Raw genomic sequence first — 12,266 nt, 5'->3', positions numbered from 1 at the left:
TTTCATTAACTGCCTAAGAACAAAAGAGATGGTCTGCTAGTTCCTAACCATAATCCTCACAGTCTTCGTGTCCCCAACTCTATTGTTTAAGATGGTTATTGCTACATCCTGGCCTGAGAGCGATTTCAGAATGATAGAATTAAAAAACATAATGGATAAAGGTCAGATGAAGCAGAAAAACCTTGTGTGGAAAAGGGAACTGTGGAGTAATGCACAGCTGTCACAGCCACAGAGCAGAAAGCAGGCTCGTACAGATGAGCCAAGCCAGCAGGCAGGTTTGGGAGCAATAATAAATGATTGCCATTTTAAGCCATTGAGTTCTTTGTTGTCATGGACATAATGGATACACGTTAGTTCAAATTTCTTTTTTTGCTTTTAAATCATCCTTTGAAGAGATGAATATGATGATGATCCACTCAGTCATATTGATACTAAAAGACCAACATTTAAAATGAGGTTTCTGGGTTGATTCAGGTATACTTTAGTTAATCCATTTTTAAAATAGTAGCAGTATTTTCTGCATATTGTAACCTATTTACCCAGCCTCTTATTTGCTGAACATTTCCACTGTTTTAAAATTGCGTTATTTAAGACATCTGTGAGGAGTTAGCAATTGCAATACTGGATTTGTTAATCAATCTTTACAAAAGTGTATGTTGGCAACCCATAGACAACTTTTGAAATGAATATAAACTCTGACAAGGTATATGAAGCACTACCAACACAAATGGATAGGAGGTAAACCAGATGGAGCTGCAAGATCTATGCATGCATTTTTATTACATTTTAAAATTATTATGCAAAGCAATGAGTTTCACTGTGACAAAACATATAATCATTATACTTTGTTCTAATTCATCCCTCTACTTTCCTCCACCATCCCGTTTCTCTTCTCTTTGCTGGTCCTCTGTCTTCTGCTTTCATGCCATTCATACTCAAATATCCTCTGTGTTCATCCTTCAACCTTACATTAGATCTCTTGCTTTCCTCTCATCCTCTCATTTCTAAGTTCATGTCCTACACTCACTCACACACACACACACACACACACACACACTTAAATCTGCATATGAGAGAAAATATGCAACATTTGTCTTTATAAGAATGGTTTATTTTGCTTACCACAAGGACCCATATTTTCACCCATTTTCCAATGTGTTTCACAATTTCATTCTGTTTTAAAATGGCATAAAACTCCACCTTGTGTATATACCATGGATTCTTAAGCCATTCATCAGTTGATAGACATTTAGGCTGGTTCTATATCTTGGCTGTTGTGAATGGTGAAGCAATAAAAGTGTATATGCAATATTTTTGTGGTATATCTTTCAAATATTTACCCTGGAAAGTTATACCTGGGTTCATATAACTTAGACGTATCTGTATTTTCGAGTAGGATGAAAAGAGGAGTAATGGGGAGAAAGAAAGAAAATAAAGCAATAAGTTTTCAGACAGGCCTAAGGCTAGAATAATATCCTCAGGGCCACTAAGTTTTCACTTGAAACTACTGGAAACAACCAACCATCATAAATGAATATGGAAGGTGTTTGCTATGCCCAAATGTAGGTAAACACAGGAGCTTGCATTAAAGAAATCCAAAAAGATATGACCAGTAGTCCTTGCTATGGTTTCATAATGATCTGCTGATGGGAATTCCAGGACAGGGGCCCAGGAAGTTACCTGTGACTTAGATCAAAGAACAGAAGGAAAGAATTCAGGAAGTTTAAAAGAAAAGACAAGCCTGAAGGGTCACATGACTGAACATTTAAACATGGTGACAGGTTGTCTTCTAAACCTCAAAGGAGTTTTGCTAGTGCCAACTGTGATGACTATCTGCTCATAACAAAGAAGCGAGCATCAGTAAGCAGAGACATCACAAGCTGCCACTTCACTTCTTTCTGTTGCTTCCAGTTGCTTGCATAGTCGCAACTCGTGTAAATATATTTAATGTATCCCTGTAGATTCCCAACATCGCATTGATGGGATCATACTTTTGAACTCATACACTGGTGTTATTTCTTCACATTTGCTTACTCTCTGAGTATCATACAGAAGGAACATACTGAAAAGAACTAATCCACCATATACTTCCACTGAGTACAGAGTGGCACCAGCCACTGTGGTAGAGAGAAGAAACATAGACCCCACTGAAGACACACAGACAAGACCCACTTGTAAAGAGAAGCTTTTTCTTTGCTAGCCGCTTTGGTTTATCTCCTGCCAGTCGCCTGGGCTCTGCTGCGTATCAGTCCCAAATAAACACACAGGAGGCTATATTCATTATGAAGCTGTTGGCCTTGCTTGTCTCTTACTGGCTAGCTCTGCTTTAAGTAATTACCCCATAATTGTTAATCTAAGTATGTCTCTTAACGGGGAATAGTTCCGGGCTCCTACCCTATGGTGTTACATGTCGAACTCTCCTGTGTTTCTCCTTCCCAGAATCCTCCTGGACTCCTAGTCCCACCCATCTAGATTCCTATTGGCTCAACAGTACTTTATTGACAAATGTACAGGACTTCCCCTATCATCTCCTCTTTTCTGTTTAAACAAAAAGAAAGGTCTTAACTTTAACATAGTCAAATTATATATAACAGAATAGTTATCAAGTAAGAACATAGTTACAATATTTTAGCAAGATTTAAAGAAAATATCATCCATCCCATCTTTGTGAGTCCAAAGTTCTATATTTAGCTCATCTTTTATCATAACTAAGGAAAACTATAATTATAACTATCTGTCTTCAACTCCATCAAAGACCACAGAAGGATAATATATAAACACTAGGATTGACAGAGATATCTCACTGCCTGGACAGTCACCCGAAGTTCCTCTGTAGCGTTGGGGCATCCATCTTCAGCCCATAGGCCACAATGTGTCCAGAAGATTTCTCAGCAAAGCAGGAAATTTCAAACTGTCCATCTGCATTGGCAGTCTGTCAGTCATTTCTCTGTCCTGTAGAAAGTCTGGTAGACACTTCCATGAAGCAGGAATCCTGTAAGACTGAGTTTAGCAGTCACTTTTCTGTGGGTCCTGCATGTCCAGTTTATACAGCAACAGTCAGTCTAGGCAAGAGCAGTTTCTTGCCCAAATGGCTAATCTTGTCATGTTGAAAGCAAACTCCATAATGAGTTTCTTCCATGCCCATCTTCCTCTCATACGTAATTGGTGCTGCCAGGAGCAGACATTTCTCATTGTCAAGAAAAACCCTAAACCATTTTAAATGCCATTTTCTGAAGGTCTTTGAAAGGTTTGAAGACTATCTGTCTCAAATACATCTCTATATATCTAGAAAACCTAACTTACCTAACTATAAATTCTGACTATTATAAGTAACTATCTATAGTCTGTATTCAATTATGCATTACGTTTTAAAAGATCAGTATAAGCACAATACTTAATCAAGAGGGGAAATATACATATCACAAAATTGACCTTGAATTCATATCAATAAAGGAAAAACAATACCCATACCATAATTCCCCTTTTTTCCATTAACAAGAGATCGGCTGTGATCATTAGCCAATTATAAACAATCCCATTGAAATGAAAACAAAGATTTATAAACAAGATGGGAATTGGGATGTCGCTCATTCCAAACTGCTTCCTGCTGGAAGGGGGCGCCTTTCATACCATGGGGATCATGACAAAACTCAGAAACCTGTATAAGTCCTTATTTTTAGGGTCTATAAAGCTCCATCATCTTAGCTGTTTCAGTTGTTGGAACACCTGGTCCACTGCTTCTGGGGGTCTTGGTTCGTCAAACCACAGAAGCCTGGAAGGAATCCTCAGCTTTTCATTTTCTGTGGAAACATAAACTAAAACTCCTTTTTCGAGTAACATATCCTTATACTTAAATTTTAAAGTCAAGGCATTTTCAAAAGATATAAGTTGAATTAATTCAGCAGCATTTATAAGCAAGTGTACTTTATCAGTCGTTCCTTCCTTAGCAATGAAAAAACTGAAAAACACAATAGCGTACAGTATCCAGACTTTCTCTGTATTTTCCATCTTTACATGCCTTATTTATTTTTCTATTATTACTTTATTTATTTTACTTTTATTTTTCTCTGAGACAGGGTTTCTCTTTGGAAATTCACCTGCCTCTGCCTCTGGAGTGAATCCTACCGGCGTGTGCTACCACAATGCCGGCTTTTCTATTTATTTACCACTTTGTCGTTTCATTTTCTCTCTCAGTCTCACGTATAATTTTAAACACACTGTAAACCTTTAGAGGTTTTATTCATCCAAGTCTGACTTTACTGTAAATCTTTATGTTTTTCTGGCCACGTGTCTTATTTGTAAAACCGCAGCTGTTTTAAACTGCCGTTTCAAGATGGCGGGCATAAGCGTGATTTCAGCTTACTGCCTCAGTCCATGCTGACATCCAGCAAAAGCTGCCACTTCCAGCTGTACATACACACCTTTCAATCGTTAGCAGAGTCTCTTAAAACAACCTTGTTGGTTTTTTTTCTCTTTTTCTTTTTCTTTTTCTTTTTATGCCGAGTCAGGAAGACTCCAGTAAGCAAGCCGCGTGAATCTCAGCTTGTGGCTAGCAAAACAGAGCACACCTGAGAAAAATGCTGCTGCCAAAAATCTGTGCTTCTCTCCGTTCTTCTGTTTCTAAAATTCCTTTAAAGCTTTTGTTATTTTGCGTAGAAATCCATGATCCCACTCCTGATCCTCGTCTCCATTTTGTTAAGAGAAGTTTTTTCTTTGCTAGCCGCTTTGGTTTATCTCCTGCCAGTCGCCTGGGCTCTGCTGCGTATCAGTCCCAAATAACACACAGGAGGCTATATTCATTATGAAGCTGTTGGCCTTGCTTGTCTCTTACTGGTTAGCTCTGCTTTAAGTAATTACCCCATAATTGTTAATCTAAGTATGTCTCTTAACGGAGAATAGTTCCGGGCTCCTACCCCATGGCGTTACATGTCGAACTCTCCTGTGTTTCTCCTTCCCAGAATCCTCCTAGACTCCTAGTCCCACCCATCTAGATTCCTATTGGCTCAACAGTACTTTATTGACAAATGTACAGGACTTCCCCCATCACCCACTCCCAGGGGTGCTCCCATGTTCAGAAACTTCTCAGTGGGTGCAAACATGCCCATAGTCGAGAGGCCTCCCAAAACACCAGTGGTGTACCATGCAGCTCTCAGGAGAAGAGGTCCCCCTTAAGATCACCAGAGGAACCACCACGGCACCCATCACACCAGAATGAAGCATTCAAGCCAGATGCTTAGGGCCTGGGCTCTGATCATAGGATATTGATTGTACCAGCATTCCAGCTCCAATTATGGCAGCAGATCATTATGAAACCATAGCAAGGACTACTGGTCATATCTCTTTGGATTTCTTTACTGAAAGCTCCTGTGTTTACCTACATTTGGGCATAGCAAACACCTTCCATATTCATTTCTGATGGTTGGTTGTTTCCAGTAGTTTCATGTGAAAACTTACTGGCACTGAGGATGTTTTTCTTGCCTTAGGCCTGTCTGAGAACTTATTGCTTTACTTCCTTTCTTCCCATTACTCCTCTTTTCATCCTACCAGAAAACACAGATATGTCTAAGTTATATGTACCCAGCTATAGCCTTCCCAGGTAAATATTTTAAAGACTTATCATAGAACCTTCATGAGGAACAGATATTAAGTATATGTGAGTGATGATTCGATCTATTTTTGATATAGTAATACACACATTGTAAGAAATTTTTCACTAATACAAGCAACTCTACAGTTGACAGTCTCATATACACAAGAACAAATTTTCTGTGGTTATACCTATGAAAGGATCTACAGGAGTAAAGGTGATACTTATTTTCAGTTCATTAACTACTGACCAAATTGTTCTGAGGAGATTCTCCAATTGGCTTTTTACATAAAGACTCTGAATCCTACTCAACTATAAGTGTTATCAAATGTCAAATAGGTATCATTACTGAATGAGGTCATTTTTTCTTTCATGTGTTTCCTTAAGATATATTACCGAGTTGTTTGTCAAAATGATTGGTTGGTATTCTGATTGTACATAAAGACTATTTGTTTCAGGATAGTACTCAAATATCTTCCTAGGACTATAATCAAAGAAATGAAACTTACATCTATTTATTTCAATTGTCTTGGCTCCCTGCTGTAAATATTCACAGTATTAATATCTGACACCCCTATGATGACCTGACAGTTCATGAGTCCTAATATGCAATTCAACAAGCACTTCAGCCTTCGAATAGTTTCCCATAACTACCCATTATAATAGCATAAAGTTCATTTTGTTCTCGTATTTTTCATTGCCTAAGCTACCTATTATATCGTGTTCCATCAAAAACACTTGCATATTTATATCAACGTTCTGTTTGCCCCTTTGATTATTCATGCCTGAGTGGAGTGTCAGCTGCAGAGATGGAAGATTTAATGAGTTTCATGGGGGATACCTCATTCCAAGAACAAAAACGGGCAAAAGAAAACACAAGTGTCTGCATTCTAATATGGCCCCTTGTTAGAACTGATCTTGGAAGTGCCAGATGATAGATAGTCCCCACACGCTGCTCCTCCATTTTACGGTAACTTTTACCTCCAGCTTGGTTATATTTTTTAAAGTCAGTCTTGCAGAGACACTGTGTTAATGTTAAATATGTAAACCACAACTGCCCAGAGGGAAAGCTAGCCATTACTCTGACCTGAATACTGTGCTACCCTGCACCTGCTCACATGTTCCTTTCAGTTACTGTTTTGTTCTGCCTATCTTTTTCTTCGTTGTTTTTAAGAAATACAAAGCTCTGAAAATAGACATATGACTTCTTACCGTTCTTCACATACCGTCTGTCTCTTGGAGAGGGCCTTAATATACTGTGGTGCAGAAAATGCATTATAAAGCTTCATTTCTGGCATATTATGCTACGTGCTAATCTTCTGGGATAAACAATAAAGCTAATTTAAAAGAATGAAATCTAATGTTGACTGAGGTATATGAAAAATGGAGATCTGAAGTAATTATTTATGTTATTAAAGTGAAATATTTCAATAAGATCTGTGTAATTTAGCTTTGCTATACTAAGGAATGTCCCTGTGTGTGTGATTCCATGCAAGGATGTACATGCAGTGAAATTGTGTGAAATGAGCATTCCTTCATTCTACTGCTCAACACATTTGATTTTAAATGTTTAGGAGAAAAAATCCAGCAAAGGTTTCCAAACCTCCCTAAATTTAGAGGTTAAGTAAAGCTTTTGAATCAACCCTTCCTGGTAATAGCCAGAAGTTCATTTGTGGTATCAGAAGCACAAAGACATAGTTCTTGGTTTCATCTTAAACCTCTCTTTGAATTATAATCAGCATTTCCAGATGGATGGTTTTTTCTGATTTTTCTCAAATTTCAAGGAAAATAAATTTCAGTCACTAAAAAAGTAATGATTTTTTTCAATTACAGTTGGTATGTAAAATAAAAAAATATTTTAAATAAATAAAAAAGGAAAAATCACTAGTCTGGAAAACGACACTGCTGTGTACCAAATTAAAAAAAAAGAAAGTACTGATTTTCAACAGATAAAAAAACCTTCAGATGTGATGCTCCAATGGTGACAGTGAGAGACAGGCAGGAGGAGAGAACTGAATGAGCATCAAAGCAGCCATTAATATATGCAGGGCTCTTTGCATATGCTCCCCATGCTGTGGCTGCAGGAAAAGTTATCTGTTCTCATCCATGTATGTATTCCACAAAAACACAGAACTCTCTAGATTCTATGTCTACACAGGCAAAATTCTTTCCAATATACCATGCAACAAAGAAATAGACAAAAATGTGCGAATATGTTCAATAGGAGCTTTTTTACGTGCTCTTCTATTTTGTTGAGAAATTGTAACTATGCTGCCAGCAATATTTATCTGAATATTTATAAAATATAATATTTGCATAAACATTTATTCTTATAAAAATAATTGTCTAGGGATTTAAAAATACTGCACTCCAGTAGCACCTGCATTACATAGTTTCATAAACTATTTTCTAATTTAGATTTATTTGTTGACATATTATTTTCCACTACTCAGAGTTGTGTTATTATATCTCAAAAAGCGAGTAAATATTATTTAATAAACATAACAGAGGGAGACAGAGCCCTTCAGGGGTTGATCATCTGGTTAGAGGCCTTGAGACTTCAAAGAATCTAAACTGGCACCTTCCAACTATTTTTTTTTCCATTTTTAAATTTAAATTAGAAACAAGCTTGTTTTAAATGTCAATCCCAGTTCCCACTCCCTCCCCTCCTCCCCTGGCCCCCACTGATCCCCTATCCCATCCCCTTTCTGCTCCCTAGGGAGAGAGAGAGGCCTTCCATGTGGGATCTTCAAAGTCTGTCATATCATTTGGAGAAGGGCCTAGACCCTCCCCCATGCATCTAGGCTGAAGGAGTATCCCTCTATGTGGAGTGGGCTCCCAAAGTCCATTCGTGTACTGGGGATAAATACTGATCCACTACCAATGACAGAGGCACCTTCCAACTTTTTAAAATTGACTGCCCAATGCATTCATGGTGGAGGACCCTCACAGTACACCAGCGATTTCCAGTTAGAGAAATTGAAAAAGTATTGTCTTTTTAAAAACAGAGTCACCCATGTGTTTGAATTTCAAAACATCTAATTTGTTATCAGAACAATTTCTTTCACCTTAAAAGTTAAAAATTGCCTCAACCAACAACCTGGTAAATGTGCACAATTGAATTTAGTTCAGTCACAAAGAAGAACAAATTATGACACTTACAAGATAATTAATAGAACTGGGGATTATAATATTAAGTAAAATAAGTCAGTTTCAGTAAAAATCATATTTTTCTCAAATGCAGAATCTAATATATATATATGTTTCATATGAGGAATTTATAATATACAGAACACATAGACAAATGTGTGTATATGAATACAAATATTATATATGTATATATACACATATGTAGGACACAGGAATAGAAGGAGTACTATCTGTGGACTATGGTTACTGAAAAGAGACTAACAAGGAAGAAAATAGAGGGCAGTGGGGAAAAAAAAAAAGATATATATCACATTTCAACCATCTGCAGACTCTACATTAAAACATCCACACACACAAACATAAAAACAGAAGATGGGGGCAATGAGCACTGCTATCCATGTATGAAATATCAAAATGGAATCTATTATTTTGTGTATTACCTTAAAAAAGGGCAAATATCATTTATTTCTAATATATTGAAAAAATGGAAAACTGTTCTGTAAATATGTTGATAGCAAACAGTACAGCGTGTCCTATGGTCTAGCAAGACCATCATTCTAATCATACTTCATGGTTCTGCAGATTTCCAGATTACAAATATTAACTCTAAGGGACTATGACTAATTTCTCAGCTGATCACACAACACTTCTGGCTTCCCCCTTTCTTGTGTGCATATTGAGGATAATAAATAATTTTTGATACTGACTCATATCACAAAATCCAACTCAAATCATCCTTAGCCAAAATAGCTTTGACTATGTAAGTAAAAGTTTCAAATATTTTTAGAATTTCAGGTCAGATATGGTTCCACTTTCTCAGGGTTCTGTGTCAGCCCTAGCTTTCTTCAGAGTAGTCAAATGGTAGCAGTGGTTTCGAGTCTTTCATCTCATGGTATTCCCTGCAGAATGAGAAAAATTGATTTTTCTGGCTCAACTGTCAAATAAAAGCATACAGATAGAATTGTCTAGAGCATTGATTCTCAACCTGTGGGTCATGACCCTTTGTGTCTCATATCAGATATTTATATTACGATTCATAACAGTAGCAAACTTACAGTTATGAAGTAGCAAGGAATGATTTTATGGTTGGGGTCATTACAACATGAGGAACTGTGTTAAAGGGTCGTATCATTAGGAAGGTTGAGAACCACTGGTTTAGAGGCAGCTGTCCTTAAAAACGTTTCAGTGACAGAAAGAAAAATGATAGATCATTCTCATTAGTTTGAACTACTGTTGGTCATGTGGCAGTCTCAACTTGGAACTGCATAATTCCTTCATGATGGTGAAAGCAACAGAAGTGACATGGTGCATGGAAAAATCAATGTCCTCTGCAGGCCATCTCAAGGGCAGTTATAGTGAAACAAATGAAAACAGTGTCTCAGAGATTTAGCAGACTCTGTGACACAATAAAAGCACATAAATATTAAATAGACTTCTAATATTTTGCTTTATTTGGATCTCTTTCATTAGTGACAACATAAAACCCCAAAGCAATATATTATGCTCTATGTGAGAAATAATTTTTGCAGAATATTTATTCAGGATAACTAAATTAGACTGGGGTTGCTTTTTGTGCAGAATAAGGTTCACATAAAGAGAAACATTATGAATACCAGTTCAAGTGAATTTTACATTGGTTTTCCATGAAAAATGAAATTTAGTCATTCAGCAGCCACCAGCTTGTCAGTACTGATTACTGACATTGCCTAAGCTTGTGGACTCACATGGTATGTATTCACAGTGGTCTTCACTGTGCCAGTTTTGAGGTGCAATCTTAAAAGAAAGTGAGCCCTTTTTAACAATGAGAAAGGCATATTTCAGACAATTGGAAGGAATGAACACCTTACTTGACTGTTACTCAACCATCCACTTAAAAACTGGGCTACCCGTCCTTCTGTCTTCTGTTCTAAAAACATTCTTGAGAAGGTTCTGATGAACACGACTTTTGTATTTCCCCCTCATCTGCTTCTTCCCTTTCTTCTGTTTTTCATCACAAGGCTTTCTGTTTCCCTTCATCCAGCTCCACTTTCTATAACATCTGTTATTTGTCAAGGACTGGCTGAAGTCTGTCGTATGCATTAACTCTTTTCATGCTGATATTGGCATTTATCTGAACATTTTTGATGCTCTTTTTAATGTGTCCAACGATGTACACCAATCATTGTGAAACACTGAATAATTCTGCCTTTTACAGGAAGGTATGTTTCGTAATTAGTTTCCTTTTCAGTTTAAATAATTTGCCACAAGAAAGAATGTGTGCACGCATGCATGTGCACGCACACGCGCGTGCGCGCACGCATACACACACACACACACACACACACACACACACATCCCTGCAATGTTCTACATCTGGAAATCTGCAGCTCTTCAATTGTAGTGAGTATGATTGCCCATGCACAGAGACCTCCACATCTCCAGGGCTTAGAATTTGAGAATCACTTACACACAGACTGCCAACCTCTGTGAATCATAGTTTCACATTCCAGGAAAATAAAATTTGATTATATTAGGTGAGGTTAAGTGTTCACGAGTGATTCACTCATCTATGTTCAAGAAGATGAATCTTATATTTTAAAAACCAAGAATAAAGCATATTATAGGCTGGTTAGTTTTGCTGTTACAATGTCCCTGATTGAAAAAAAGAGAAGGGATATCACATAAGAGCTTAGGAGGGACTGGGAAAAAGGGAACATGCCGAGATGAGCAGATGTCAGACACAAAGGAAGCAAGCTCTTTCACAGACTGTTTCTTAGCTGATGTCTGGGGACCTTAGCAAATGCTTGAGTAATGAGCATGGGAAATCATTGAATTACTTATAGTTCATCAATTAATTTTGCTGTGGCACCAATTGAATCATTCTCATTCAGTTTCTTATCATTTGAATCAAAGGAATCTTTGTTATTATTACATTATATCAGGATAGGACTTTGGCGGGCAAGAGGAGTTCTGAGTCTTCTGCTCAGGAGAAGGAAGATCATGTAAGTGACCACCTTCACACACAAACACAGTGAGATGACTTGTTGTAGGAGTATTGAATTATTACCACTATAGTTATTTTTAAAAACACAAACACATGGAAGAGAATATAAATGAATAGCAACCATAAAGCAATGAATTTTCTCAGAGGTATAATAGCCAGTTCCTAGAACAAAATGTTCATGAAAGTTCATTCATATCCTTTCAGGAAAAGCTAACTTAGAATGTGTGTGGCTTTTGTGACCAGTGCCTGGTCAGAAGTATGTGCTGTTCTTGGCTATTCTTTATTATGCTGAACAGTACTACAGGGTCTCTTGTTAAGGTGTAACTATTCTCCAGTTTCTTCATTTGGGCACTTTGCGCTATGAACTTTCCTCTTAGCACTGCTTTCAAAGTGTCCCTTAGGTTTGGGTATGTTTTGTCTTCATTCTCATTGAATTCGAGGAAATCTTTAATTTCTTTTTTTTTATTTCTTCATTGACCCAGGAGAGGTGCAATTGCACATTATTCAATTTCCATGAGTTTGTAGGGTTTCTGCAATATGTGTTGT

General features: G+C 37.3%; 1 pseudogene; it reads right to left on the bottom strand.

The window, feature by feature from the left end:
- Positions 1 to 1,885: 1,885 nt before the first annotated feature.
- On the bottom strand, positions 1,886 to 5,301 carry LOC121143127 (annotated as a pseudogene).
- Positions 5,302 to 12,266: the final 6,965 nt, after the last annotated feature.

Source organism: Mesocricetus auratus, unplaced genomic scaffold (genome assembly GCF_017639785.1).
Source record: "Mesocricetus auratus isolate SY011 unplaced genomic scaffold, BCM_Maur_2.0 Super-Scaffold_100011, whole genome shotgun sequence".
NCBI classification, from domain to species: domain Eukaryota; kingdom Metazoa; phylum Chordata; class Mammalia; order Rodentia; family Cricetidae; genus Mesocricetus; species Mesocricetus auratus.
This window is presented reverse-complemented; position numbering and strand designations above follow the sequence as displayed.